Here is a 13,872-nt window from a genome sequence, read left to right on the forward strand (position 1 = left end):
CTAAGATTTGCTTTGCCAAAATGCAGCACCTTGCATTTATCTGAATTAAACTCCATCTGCCACTTCTCAGCCCACTGGCCCATCTGTCAAGAATCTGTTGTAATCTGAGGTAACCTTCTTCACTGTCCACCACGCCTCTAATTTTGGTGTCACCTGCAAACTTACTAACTATACATCTTGTGCTCACATTCAAATCATTTAAATGAATGACAAAAAGTAGTGGACCCAGCACTGATCCTTGTTACACTCCATTGGTCACAGGCCTCCAGTCTGAAAAACAACCCTCCACCACCACCCTCTGTCTTCTACCTTCGAACCAGTTCTCCAAGGACTGCAATGTTCAAGAAGGACCAACCCAGTGAGAGCGCGAGTAAGTGGAGCTGAGTCCACAAAAAGATCAGCTATGATCATATTGAATAGTGGAACAGGCTCGAAGGGCCAGATGGCCTCCTCCTGTTTCTAGTTCTTGTGTTTTTATGTTCCAATATTGAACATTTAACTCTATTTCTTTATTTTTCTACTTAAAACTAAGAAGAATTTTAATATTGAACTTTAACTATATTTTCTTACATTATCTTTTTTGTACTTCAGATGATACTGTGAATGACAACATTGTACGTTTCTTTGTATTCCTGTATCTTTATACTCGAGTACCTGTGACAATAAGCCTAATTCTAATTTTTAATGCTTTACAGCCCCCTACTTACTTTTGAAGTTTAGTCACTCCTATACAGTACAAAAGGTTGCTCCAGATTTGTTCACATCAATGTGCCATGAATAGCACGAAGACAGGATCCTAGAATCAAAGAACAGTGACATCACAGAAGATGACCACTGACCCCATCATGTCCAGCCCAACTCTCTTTTTCTTTCCCAACAATTATCCCCTTTCTTTTGCTTCAGACTTATTCAATTCTCTGTCAAAAGCAAAGATTGAATCTGCCCCCAGCACCTCTTTCAGGCAGAACATTCTGGATTGTGATAACTAGTTTATACGTTGGTAGTGGTAGGTGGGGAATAAATGTTGATCAGGATATTTGGACAGCTCCCCTCTGTTAATCCAATAAAGCCAGGCAGATTTTTAAATCCGCCTGAGGCGAGGCCTCAATTTTCTGTCACATTGAAAAACAGCACCCGCAGCATTACAGCACTCCCTCAGTACTCCATTGCTTCTCTCCGTTTTACATTAACACCACAGGCTACTAGTGACCGATGCCGTACAACAAACCTGAAATTCTCAGCCAGTGCCTCTATCATGCCTTGGCAGACCTTCTGGATTAAAAGAAGGATGTCTTTTCAACACCCATTCTGACAACTTGAGCAGACAATATTTCTTGGTAATACTGAGAAAATGCAGTGCTGCTGGATATCAGATGTGATGTTAAACTTGATATCCATCTGTCCTTTTGAAGAAACATGAAAAATCCCATGACTGTTTGAGGTAAATGAATTGTCCCTAGTGTCCTGGTCAAACAATATCACAAAACAGCATATGAACAGATATTGTTGATAAAAGAAAATCAAGGAAACTTAGGCCAATTTCTGCCTTAATTGACCTCAAGGAATTGTGCAGCTCTTTGGCCAGACTACAGGTGGTGCATGTGCTGTGGTGTGAGGCATCCTGGGACTCAGGTGAGACAGAAAATTGAAGAACTGAATGCAGCCGAAACCTAAAGCCCAACTTGATTATGTGGATAATTGTGGGAGATGGCAGAGGAAACATAGACAGAATGAGAAAGGCCATCAAAGGGTTAACCGACCTTTAACAGTATGTATGAAGTAACAGGAAGCTTTGCAGACTCTGGGGCCTATTTGTTTGTTGTTTTTTCGGCTTCCGTTCAGCTCTGGGTACTCACTAAAACATGATTAATACATTGTCACTAACTGAGGCTATTTCTGAGTTCCTTTTTACCAACTAGGTTTAATACCCAGTACCATTAAGGATATATTTCATTCATAAATGTACACAAATATTTTAATGATTTAAAATGTCAGCTGTAAAATTTCTGGCTCCTCTTTTGCCACTGTTGCCAACCATTACAGGAATCCGGAATTCCAGGATGTCAGCCTGATCTCTTCCGGCTTCTACCAGTGTGGCCCATGGGGCAGTCCATGTTTGGAATGGTGTTGGTGTACAGGTGCCATGCACCATAGGCTTGCAGACTGAGTAGGGCTCACAAAACAACACTTTTCACTGTATCTTGGTATACGTGACAACACTAAATCAAACTCAAAGTCATATGCTCATTTGGCAAACAAATTGACATTTTGCCCTTTAAATGACTCATTCCCAGCTGAGTATGCATTCAAGTAAATGAGGGACACTTCCCTCCATCCCCAAAAATCTACTTCTGGCCAATCATAACCAGCTGGCCAATGTGAGGTGTTTATGGCTTTCTTTTGTTGGTGCAGAGTTTAAGAAAATATTGACCCAATGACCCCCCCTCCCCTTTCAGCTGACCATTGTGAACAGTGCACCTAAAATGAGATCCATACTGACAGCACGCATGTCATGTCATAAGCTATCAAGAATAATGGCTTTGCTTCCAGGACTAACATGGTGAACTGTCCAGCACTCACCAAAGTCTCTGTTGTAGCCACCACTAACTTGCAATCAGGCCTGTCAGCAGCATTTCCGAGGGCACATTGGGAGAAGGGAAATGGGACAGAGATGTACTTCTTTTCATTCATTAATAGGATGAGGGCATAACTGGCTAGGCCAGCATTTATTGCCTATCCCTAATTGCCCAGAGCATGGTTAAATGCCAACCACATTGCTGTCTGTACGGAGCCCCATGTGGTCAGACCAAATGACGATGGCAGTGTCCTTCCCTAAAGGACATTAGTGAATCAAATGAGATTTTCCTAACAATCAATAATGGATTCACAGTCATCACGAGATTCTCAATTCCAGGTTTTATTGGAATCAAATTCTACCACCTGCCATGACAGGATTTGAACCCAGTTCCCCAGGACATTACCTGGATCTTAAGTCCAGCAATAATACCACTGGGCTGTCACCTTCCCATGGGGTCCTTCCTCTCCTGATGGATGTTCATGGCCAGATATCCAGATACTGATCCCCTTAAAATCTCACCCATTCCCCATCAGCATTACTCCACAATTCCCCAAATTCCCATTACTCTGCTGTACATTATCATAATGTTCTCTTGGCCATAATCCGAAATTCCAGAGATCTATCAAAAACTGGGCTATTTACCTATATGTATTTTCTTAGTCCCTTTCCTTGGGCACAGTATGATTGTAGTGACTGCAAAATGACTGTGGAAAGGCTGCTGATTCTCACTGAACACTATACTCCTTTTAGGTCAAGATATAAAGGGCCTGACTGGTCTAGTGTGATCAAGGGAAATGGCTCAGTAATCTAACAAGGACTTCACTTGAACAAGGTGTTAGGTACAAGTTAAATTGGTACAATAGACATTGTTACTAAGGCTGTGAGGGAAACCTTGATGCTGGGCTCTATTTTCTTGGAGATCCAGAGCTCCTGCCCTCCTTACATCTTTATGTTGGATGATGCTTAATGCACTTCTCAAAAACTAACACCTCATGCAGCATCTTCCTTTAATTGATTAATAATCTTTATACACTCATGTAGAAAATTATATTAGTCACTACTATCTCTCCACCCAAGTCTCTGACTTCACAAACTTGTGTGGATTGGTGGATTCCCAACTCTGCCAGAGTGTATTCTGTTGGAATGAGAAGATTGGTAGGTCTTTGCATGAAGACGATTGATTCCGTTCTTGACAGAGTGAGATCCCTAAAGGCCCTTTAAACTGGAGGATGCTTTATCTCTCGAGTGCCATTTGCAGTAGATATTTTTTTCTGTGAAAACAGACAGCTGTTCTATTGCCTCATCCAGAAGATCTTATGAATCACCCACACAGAGGACAGCTGTACTTTTGTGTTTGTAGTATTCTGAATTTCTAATCTCAGCAAATTCTTTGTCACCATACCCTGATCCCATCTCAGTGCTGCCCATCTTTAATCTATGTCAGTAAATAGATGTACCAAAAAATCTACGCCAAAAGGTTGAAGAATTTGTACTTCAGTTTCTTGATTTACTTGGTCACTCACATGTACCCCCTTTGGCTGCTTTACTGACAAACCTAAGATGTTTGTTGCCCAGCCATGCAACTAGAGGATTGTTCCTTACTTGGTGGGTTCTATCACTGGTGTTAATGATCCTTCCATGGAAGATGAAGAAATTAAATGTTGTATGTGAACGTCTGACATCAGATTCATGCCTGTCATAATACAGCTGTCATAGCCCATCCAACTTAGAGCCCTCACAGGTGCAAGGCTCTTTCACATGCCCTTGATCCCTCCAAACTCGGCTAATGGTACCTTGAAGACACCTTCCTATTGATAATGGGGACAGTTACAAAACTGCGTACACATTGACAAGAGCCATTGTAGGTCAGACCATCAGCCTCCTGCAGCTGAGATTCTGATCCAATTCTAAACACCAATTGTGGGCTATCCTGCATCATAGCAGTGTGCCACACTCTCTCCAATCTCAGTGTTTGAAGGAGAGATTGTCTCAGGTAAGGAGGAGATGTAGCACCAAGAGGAAACCTCTAAGGAGGAAGATGAAAATGAGGATCATAAGACCATAGGAAATAGGAGCAAAACTAGTCCCTTCAAGCCAATTGAGTCTGCTCTGCTATTCCATCATGACTGATATGTTTCTCAATCCAATTCTCCTGCCTCCCCATAACCCATGATCCCTTTACTAATAAAGAACCAATCTACCTTTGTCTTTCATCCACTCAATGACTTGACCACTACAGCCTTCTGCAACAATGTATTCCAAAGAATCCCTACCGTCTGACTGAAAAAAATTCTTCCTCAGCTCAGTTCTGTATGATCATCGCTTCATTCTGAGGCTATGCACTCAGGTCCTAGTCTCTCCTACTAGTGAACATTTTCTCCATGTCTACTCTATCCAGGCCTGTCACTATTCTGTAAGTTTCAGTCAGATCTCCCCTCAGCTTTCTAAACTGCATCGAGTACTGAGTCAGAGTCCTCAATTACTCCTCATATGACAAGCCTTTCATCCCCAGATACATTCTTATAAGCCTCCTGTGGATCCCAACTTCCAACTTACTTGCCACACATTTTGCAGAGGACAACATTATGCTTGCATAAAGAATGCTCTGAAAAGCATTTAATCATGTGAAACAACTTACCGCAGGAATTGGTGGATAAAAAGAGATGCATGATGTTCAACACAACATTTTGAATATTTAGAATAAAAAATTCTGCCTGGAGAATCAGGACAATCAGGTCATTTTCAGACTGGCAAATGGCAACTGTTCTCATGCCACAAAAATTAATGCTGGAGTCTCAATTAATTATGATCTATATTAATCTCTTGGACACGGGGAGCAATTGTAATCAAACTTGTTATTGATACATACAAGAGAAGAACAAGTTGTGAGGCAGAGACGAAGGGTGGAATTCTATCCAGGCAATAGGGGCAGAGAGCTGAGAAAAGCACTGCATCATCTCTATTGGGTACTGGCCAGCATATTAAGTATCCATGGCTTTTAGCAGATCAGGGGTGGGGATGGGTGATTTAGGCATCCAGTTGTGGAAATCCTACTGTCCAATAGCTTCCAGGATTATGGGGGAAAGGCACAAAAGTGGAGTTAATGCCACAACAACATTGGCCATGATCTTCTTGAATGGCGGAGCAGTCTCAAGGGAGCAAGTGGCTTCTTATGCTGTTATTTTTGTATGATCACATGTTCTTTTGTACAACATCAAGCAGGAAAGAAAGAAAACAGCCAAGGAAATACTTTGGAGTGTAGTCACTTTCATTTTACAGGCAGGCTTGACAGCAAACTTGCACAAGTCAAGTTCTGCAAAGAGCAATGCAAGAAATGATATTGCTGGTCAAGGAGTAAATTCCAGTCAGGATTGAAAGATCTCACTGGCTGTTCTTCAATGGTGTCTTGGGGTCTTTCACATCCATCTGATGATCCTACCATTTGACCCACCCAAAAATCAACACGGTTACTGGTGCCATGTTCCCTGAGACTGACATTATATCCTCTGGGCCTGAAGAGGGGTATGAGCTAACACCCTTCCAATTCAGCAAGAACACAATGACTATTAGCCAAAACTGAAACCTTCCTTCAGAAGTGGGATGGAAGATATGCTGCATTTAATTAGCCTCTTTCATTTCGTTTTGATATCTATATGCATGCTTCTAACAATTTCTACACTCGGTCCTCCATTTCTTAGATCTAAAGCAGATGACTCCAATATTGAGTGTTATCTGCTACAGTTTAGTCCACTCATTTTCAACAAAAGTTTGCATTTGTCTTCTTGACTTAACAAAGTATCAACATCAACATCACAGGAACATTATCCAACCAAAGATTCATACCAAACTACATCCAATGAACTGAGTCAGCATTAGCTGTCATAGTAAAAATGTGACAAATGGTATTTCCTTTATTTATTGGTAAATGGTGAAATAACTTTAAAAAAGGTTTGAATGCGTGATCTCAATTATGTTTCTTTTTGCATTGTACTGCCCCTTTGCTTTATTTTGCTGTCTCAATATAATAGAGTGACATTTCTGTATTTAAGCAGTGGATTCAAAGTAAGCTCACCAGAATAAGTTAAACCTTGAGATTTCAACAGTAAATACCTATCCATTGACATGTTAAATGTTCATTCCTTCCATTCAACTCTCTAATTTGGAAAATGCAATCATTTTTGAAATCAAATCTGAAATCATTTTCTTCAGATTTTAAATTATTTGGTGCAATTTTTAAAATGTTGCATTTTAGTTTTTTTTTCTTACTTTTCCGTTCAGTTTCTTCTTTCTCTGTTTCTTAATCCAATCTTTCTTCCTCTTCTTTCTCTCCCTTTCTCTTCTCCTTTTGAGGTTGAATTCACTCTCCTACCCACCCCGTTTAATTCAACATCTTTCTATCTTCTTCCACTGTTTGTTTCCTAATCCTGAAGGTCAGTTAGCTGTCTTGTTCCCTCAGGTCTCTGACACTGTTTTCCCTCACCCTGCCCAGATCAGCTTACAGTTTAAGCAACTTTGCAGCTGAAGATGATGAAACTGAAAGGCCAGGGACTAATCTATCTCACAGCAGAAGCACTGCCACAGCAAAATTCAGATCATTCAAGCAAAGTTTAACAGGCATCGTTAGGAAAGAAAGAGGCTGCAAGGCAGAGAGGTTTGCCAAAAAGATATTACAGAACTTCACAAGGAGCCCTGAAAATATTGACTCCAAGGAACTCATAGAACATAGAACATAGAAAAATACAGCGCAGTACAGGCCCTTCGGCCCTCGATGTTGCGCCGACCAAATCCTACCTAACCTACACTAGCCCAATAACTTCCATATGCCTATCCAATGCCTGCTTAAATGACCATAAAGAGGGAGAGTCCACCACTGCTACTGGCAGGGCATTCCATGAATTCACAACCCGCTGCGTAAAGAATCTACCCCTAACATCTGTCCTATACCTACCACCCCTTAATTTAAAGCTGTGTCCCCTAGTAACAGCTGACTCCATTAGCGGTAAAAGGTTCTCAGTGTCTACCCTATCTAAACCCCTAATCATCTTGTACACCTCTATCAAATCTCCCCTAAACCTTCTTTTCTCCAATGAGAACAGGCCCAAGTGCCTCAGCCTTTCCTCATACGATCTTCCTACCATGCCAGGCAACATCCTGGTAAACCTCCTCTGCACTCGTTCCAATGCCTCCACATCCTTCCTATAGTATGGCGACCAAAACTGCACACAATACTCCAGATGAGGCCGCACCAGAGTCTTATACAACTGCAACATGACCTCAGGACTCCGGAACTCAATTCCTCTACCAATAAAGCCCAGTACACCATATGCCTTCCTCACAGCACTATTTACCTGGGTGGCAACTTTCAGAGATCTGTGTACATGGACACCAAGATCCCTCTGCTCATCCACACTACCAAGTAGCCTACCATTAGCCCAGTAATCCATCTTCTTGTTACTCCTACCAAAGTGAATGACTTCACACTTAGCTGCATTGAATTCCATCTGCCACCTTTCCGCCCAGCTCTGCAACCTATCTATATCCCGCTGTAACCTGCCACATCCTTCTTCACTGTCCACAACTCCACCGACCTTTGTGTCATCCGCAAACTTGCTCACCCAGCTTTCAAGCCCATCCTCTAGATCATTTATAAAGATGACAAACAGCAACGGTCCCAAAACAGATCCCTGTGGTACACCGCTAGTAACTGCACTCCAAGATGAACCTAGTCCATCAACTACTACCCTCTGTCTCCTTCCAGCAAGCCAATTCCTAATCCAAACCTCTAATGCACCCTCAATGCCATACCTCCGTAGTTTTTGCATTAGCCTACCATGGGGTACCTTATCGAACGCCTTGCTAAAATCCATATACACCACATCTACTGCTTTACCCTCATCCAAACTCACTGGAACCTTTCCAGAAAAATGTGAAATTATTATAACAGACCTCTTACTCTTTACTGTTTTAAGATGATGAAAGCTGGTGATACAGACTCCAGACATCATGTATCAGTAGGAGAAAGTGAGGACTGCAGTTGCTGGAGATCAGAGCTGAAAATGTGTTGCTGGAAAAGCGCAGCAGGTCAGGCAGCAGGGCTTATGCCCGAAACGTCGATTCTCCTGTTCCTTGGATGCTGCCTGACCTGCTGCGCTTTTCCAGCAACACATTTTCAGCGTCATGTATCAGTATCCAACAATAGAATTTGTTGCAAAAACAGAAATTGCTGAAAAGCTCAGCAGGTGTGGCAGCATCTGTGGAGAGAAATCAGAGTTTAACGTTTCATCAAAACATTAACTCTGATTTCTTTCCACAGATGCTGCCAGACCTGCTGAGCTTTTCAGCAATTTCTGTTTTTGTTTCTGATTTCCAGCAACTACAGTTCTCGTGTTTTTTTTGTCAATGGCACTATTTCTCTTGTCAAATATCAGTATTCAACAAATGAAATATTGTGATTTGTTGACAATTGTTGACAATTGTCGACAATTGCAGGAAAATGCAAAATACAGAATTGCTCATGCTCGTGCAGAATGATAGAATCCTTGTCGATCTGATCTGATCATCCTGTGAACCTCTGTAACAAACTGATGTGCGTATCCTCCTTCTTAGTAAGGCAATACTGTGAGGCTGGCTTTGCAAAATGGACAATGATAAAAATATCAGATATCTCCCAATAGTAATGGAAGGAGTTTGCAGGATTGGAAATCATCCACCAATACATTTTTTTTTTATCTCCCCACTGAGTGTTGTGTGATCGACTCTGCTACAGTTACATCTGCTCTTTTTCCAAAACTGACCTCCCTTATCAGAAGCCCTGAAGGATGATGTGTTTGGTGATGTCATATTTCTTCAGCCAAACTCAACAGCTGCTTCACGGGAGATATTCACTCATTTGTTCAACAGCAATGTCAAAAGAAACTATGATTTAAGTTTTTAAAATATATTTAATGAAGTTTGTAAATACATTTTTGAGGCAAGGGAATGATTTTACAGCTTTGTGTTACAAGACTGTGAAACAGGCGATGATGCAAAAATGACAGAAATTTGGCCTGAAACATGTATAAAAAAGAAATATTTGCCTTTTCATATCTCACAGAATAGACCTAAAGCATTTCAGTTCTCATGACTTATTCTGAAGAAGGCACTCGTTTTCCAAACAGCAACATATGGAGAAGAGCCCAGTTTATTTCTTTGTACGTCCACATGATTTTGTATAAACTTGAAATAATGTAGAAACAATACGACATGAACATCAAGTTGCCCACTCTCACACACTCCATAGATTGTGATCTGAAAATCTTGATTTTCCTGTGATGAGGCTGTGCTTTGTTTCTGATCCATGAGCCAGCGTTAGCATCATCCACCATTACTGTTTGCTGGGGACAGAGAAGTGCTGAGAAACAGCCACTAACAAAGTCATAAATTACATTTTATGGAACTAATACCATCCCACGTCATTCTTCTCAATTTGTCTGAAGCTGTTGACACAGTGACCACACCACCTGCTCCATTGGGAGTGAATATTTCCATTCTTAACTTTTCCATCATGGCCAGAGAATTTTTTTTGAATAGTTTATCTTCCCACGTGCACTCTGTTCTTTTGTACCTCATGGATCTCATAGAGTCATGGATTCATTCAGCACAGAAACAGTCCCTTCAGTCCAGCTAGTCCATGCCAACCATGATCCCAAACTAAATTAGCCCCACCTGCCTGCTCTTGGCCTATATCCCTCTGAACCTTTCCTACTCATGAACTTATCAAAATGCCTTTTACATGCTGTGACTGTACCTGCATTCACCACCTCCTGTGGCAGTCCATTCCACACAAAACCACTCTCTGTGTGAAAATGTTGCCCTTCATATCCTTTTTAAATCTCCTCCTTCTCACCTTTCTCAATCATTCACCTCATGCTTTTATAAACCTCAATAAGGTCACCCTTCAACCTCCCCTACTCCAGTGAAAAAAGTCCCAGTCTTTTCTATCTATTTTTATATCTCAAACTTTCCATTCCTGGCAATATCCTAATAATTTTTTTCCAAACCATCTGAAATTTAATAATATCCTTCCTATAACAAAGATCGGTGCTGGGCCCTCTAATTTTTGTCATTTACATAAATGATTTGGATGCGAGCATAAGAGGTACAGTTAGTAAGTTTGCAGATGACACCAAAATTGGAAGTGTAGTGGACAGTGAAGAGGGTTACCTCAGATTACAACAGGATCTGGACCAGATGGACCAATGGGCTGAGAAGTGGCAGATGGAGATTAATTCAGATAAATGCGAGGTGCTGCATTTTGGGAAAGCAAATCTTAGCAGGACTTATACACTTAATGGTAAGGTCCTAGGGAATGTTGCTGAACAAAGAGACCTTGGAGTGCAGGTTCATAGCTCCTTGAAAGTGGAGTCGCAGGTAGTTAGGATAGTAAAGAAGGCATTTGGTTAGCTTTCCTTTATTGGTCAGAGTATTGAGTACAGGAGTTGGGAGGTCATGTTGCGGCTGTACAAGATATTGGTTAGGCCACTGTTGGAATATTGCATGCAATTCTGGTCTCCTTCCTATCAGAAAGATATTGTGAAACTTGAAAGGGTTCAGAAAAGATTTACAAGGATGTTGCCAGGGTTGGAGGATCTGAGCTACTGGGAGAGGCTGAACAGTCTGGGGCTGTTTTCCCTGGAGCATCAGAGGCTAAGGGGTGACCTTATAGAGGTTTACAAAATTATGATGGGCATGGATAGGATAAATAGACAAAGTCTTTTCCCTGGGGCCAGGGAGTCCAGAACTAGAGGGCATAGGTTCAGGGTGAGAGGGGAAAGATATAAAAGTGTCCTAAGGGGCAACTTTTTCACGCAGAGGGTGGTACATGTATGGAATGAGCTGCCAGAGGATGTGGTGGAGGCTGGTACAATTGCAACATTTAAGAAGCATTTGGATGGGTATATGAATAGGAAGGGTTTGGAGGGATATGGGCCGTGTGCTGGCAGGTGGGACTGGAGTGGGTTGGGACATCTGGTCGGCGTGGACAGGTTGGACCGAAGGGTCTTTTTCCATGCCGTACATCTCTATGACTCTATGAACAGAACTGCACACAGTATGCCAAAAGAGTCCTCACTAATATCCTGCACAACCTCAACACAATGCCCCAACTCCTATACTCAAAGGTCTGAGCAATGAAGGCAAGCATGCTAAATGCCTTCTTAACCAATATGTCCACCTGTGACACAAATTTCAAAAAATTATCTACTTGAACCTATAGGTCTCTGTTCTACAACACAATCCAGGGCTCTACCATTAATTATATATGTCCCATTCTTGTTTGTTTTACCAAAATGCAATACCTCACATTTTTTCAAATTAAACTCCATCTGCTACTTCTCAGCCTATTGACCCAATTGATCGAGATTTTTTTTTGTAATCTCAGCTAACCTTCTTCCCTGTCCACCATACCACCAATGTTTTTGTGACCTACAAACGTAGTAACCATGCCTCCTATATTCTCATCCAAATCAATCATATAAATGAGAAATAAAAGTGGGCCCAGCACCGATTCCTGGGGTACAACAGAATCACAGGCCTCCAGTCAGAACAACAACCCTTCACCATCATCCCCTGTCTCCTACTGTCCAATTTCATATCCAGTTGGAAAGCTCACTATGAATCCCATGTGATTTAACTACAATAATTAGTCTTGCATGTGGAATCTTGTCAAAGGCTTTACCAAAGTCAAAAAAACGTCTTCTGCTCTGCCCTTGTCAATATTTTTGGTTATTCCATTTAAAAACTCAATCAAGTTTGTGGTACATGATTTTCCTCGTACAAAACCGTGCTGACTATCCCTAATCAATCCTTGCCTATCCAAATGCATGTAATTCCTATTTTTCAGAAATACCTCCAACAATTTACCCAACACCGGTGTCAGACTCACAGGTCTATAGTTTACAGATTTCTCCTTACAACCTTTCTTAAGCAATGACACACATTAGCCATCCTTCAGTCCTCCTGTTCTTTACCCATGAATACAGACGATATAAATATTTCTGTTCAGGACCCTGCAATTTTCTCCCTAACTTCGTAAAACATCCTGGGATGCACTTGGTCAGGTCCTGGAGATTTATCTACCTTTATGTTTTCCGAGGCCTCCAAGCACTTCCTCTTCTGTAATGCATACTATTTTCAAAACATCAATATTTACTTCCCGGAGTTCTCTACCCTCCATTTCTTTCTCAACAGTAAAAACTGACACAAAATATTCATTTAATATCTCTCCCATCTCCTGAGGTTCAACACAAAGTCAACCTCATTGATCTTTAAGGGGTCCTACTCTCTCTCTCTCTCTCTCTCTCTCTCTCTCTAGTTGGTCTCTTAATGTATTTGTAGAATCTTTTTGTATTATCTTTAACCTTATCCACCAAGGCTATCTCATATCTCCTCTTTGCCTTCTTGATCTCCTTTTTTTAGATTGCCCCTAGCCTCTTTATACTCTTCAAGAGATTCAGTTGTTGATATCTAGTATATGATTTTTTTTATTCTTGCCTGCCTCTTCTCTCTCATTTAAATGCTTCCCATCAATAACATTGTGCAATGATTCAGTGTCGGGTGTATCTCTATTGATCCATTCTCTGCCTCTGATTGGTCCCGTTACTCAGCCAACATCCAATACTGTGTGAGCAGTTTAATTTAAAATGTCTTTGGTTCCCACTATCACCTGCATCCCTGGGAACTGACTCCAGCCCCCAGTCTGGCTACTGCCTGAATCAGATTGCTCGAAATCTCAGTGGGGAATGAAGTGAAGATGAACATGCCCATCTATAGTCACTCTATCACCATAATGTGCACCTCCATATTCACACTATCACTATAACATGCAGCTCCATATTCGCACTGTTACTATAACGTGCAGTTCCATATTCACACTGTTACTATAACATGCAGTTCCATATTTCCACTGTCACGATAACATGCAGTTCCATATTCACGATGTCACTATAACATGCAGCTCCATATTCACAATGTTACTATAACATGCGGTTCCATATTCACACTGTCACTATAACATGCAGCTCCATATTCACACTGTCACGATAACATGCAGTTCCATATTCACAATGTCACTATAACATGCAGTTCCATATTCACACTGTTGCTATAACATGCAGCTCCATATTCACACTGTCACTATAACATGCAGTTCCATATTCACACAGTCACTATAACATGCAGTGCCCTATTCACACTGTTACTATAACATGCAGTTCCATATTCACACTGTTGCTATAACATGCAGCTCCATATTCACA

The sequence above is a fragment of the Hemiscyllium ocellatum genome, chromosome 32, assembly GCF_020745735.1.
Source record: "Hemiscyllium ocellatum isolate sHemOce1 chromosome 32, sHemOce1.pat.X.cur, whole genome shotgun sequence".
In the NCBI taxonomy this organism is placed as follows: domain Eukaryota; kingdom Metazoa; phylum Chordata; class Chondrichthyes; order Orectolobiformes; family Hemiscylliidae; genus Hemiscyllium; species Hemiscyllium ocellatum.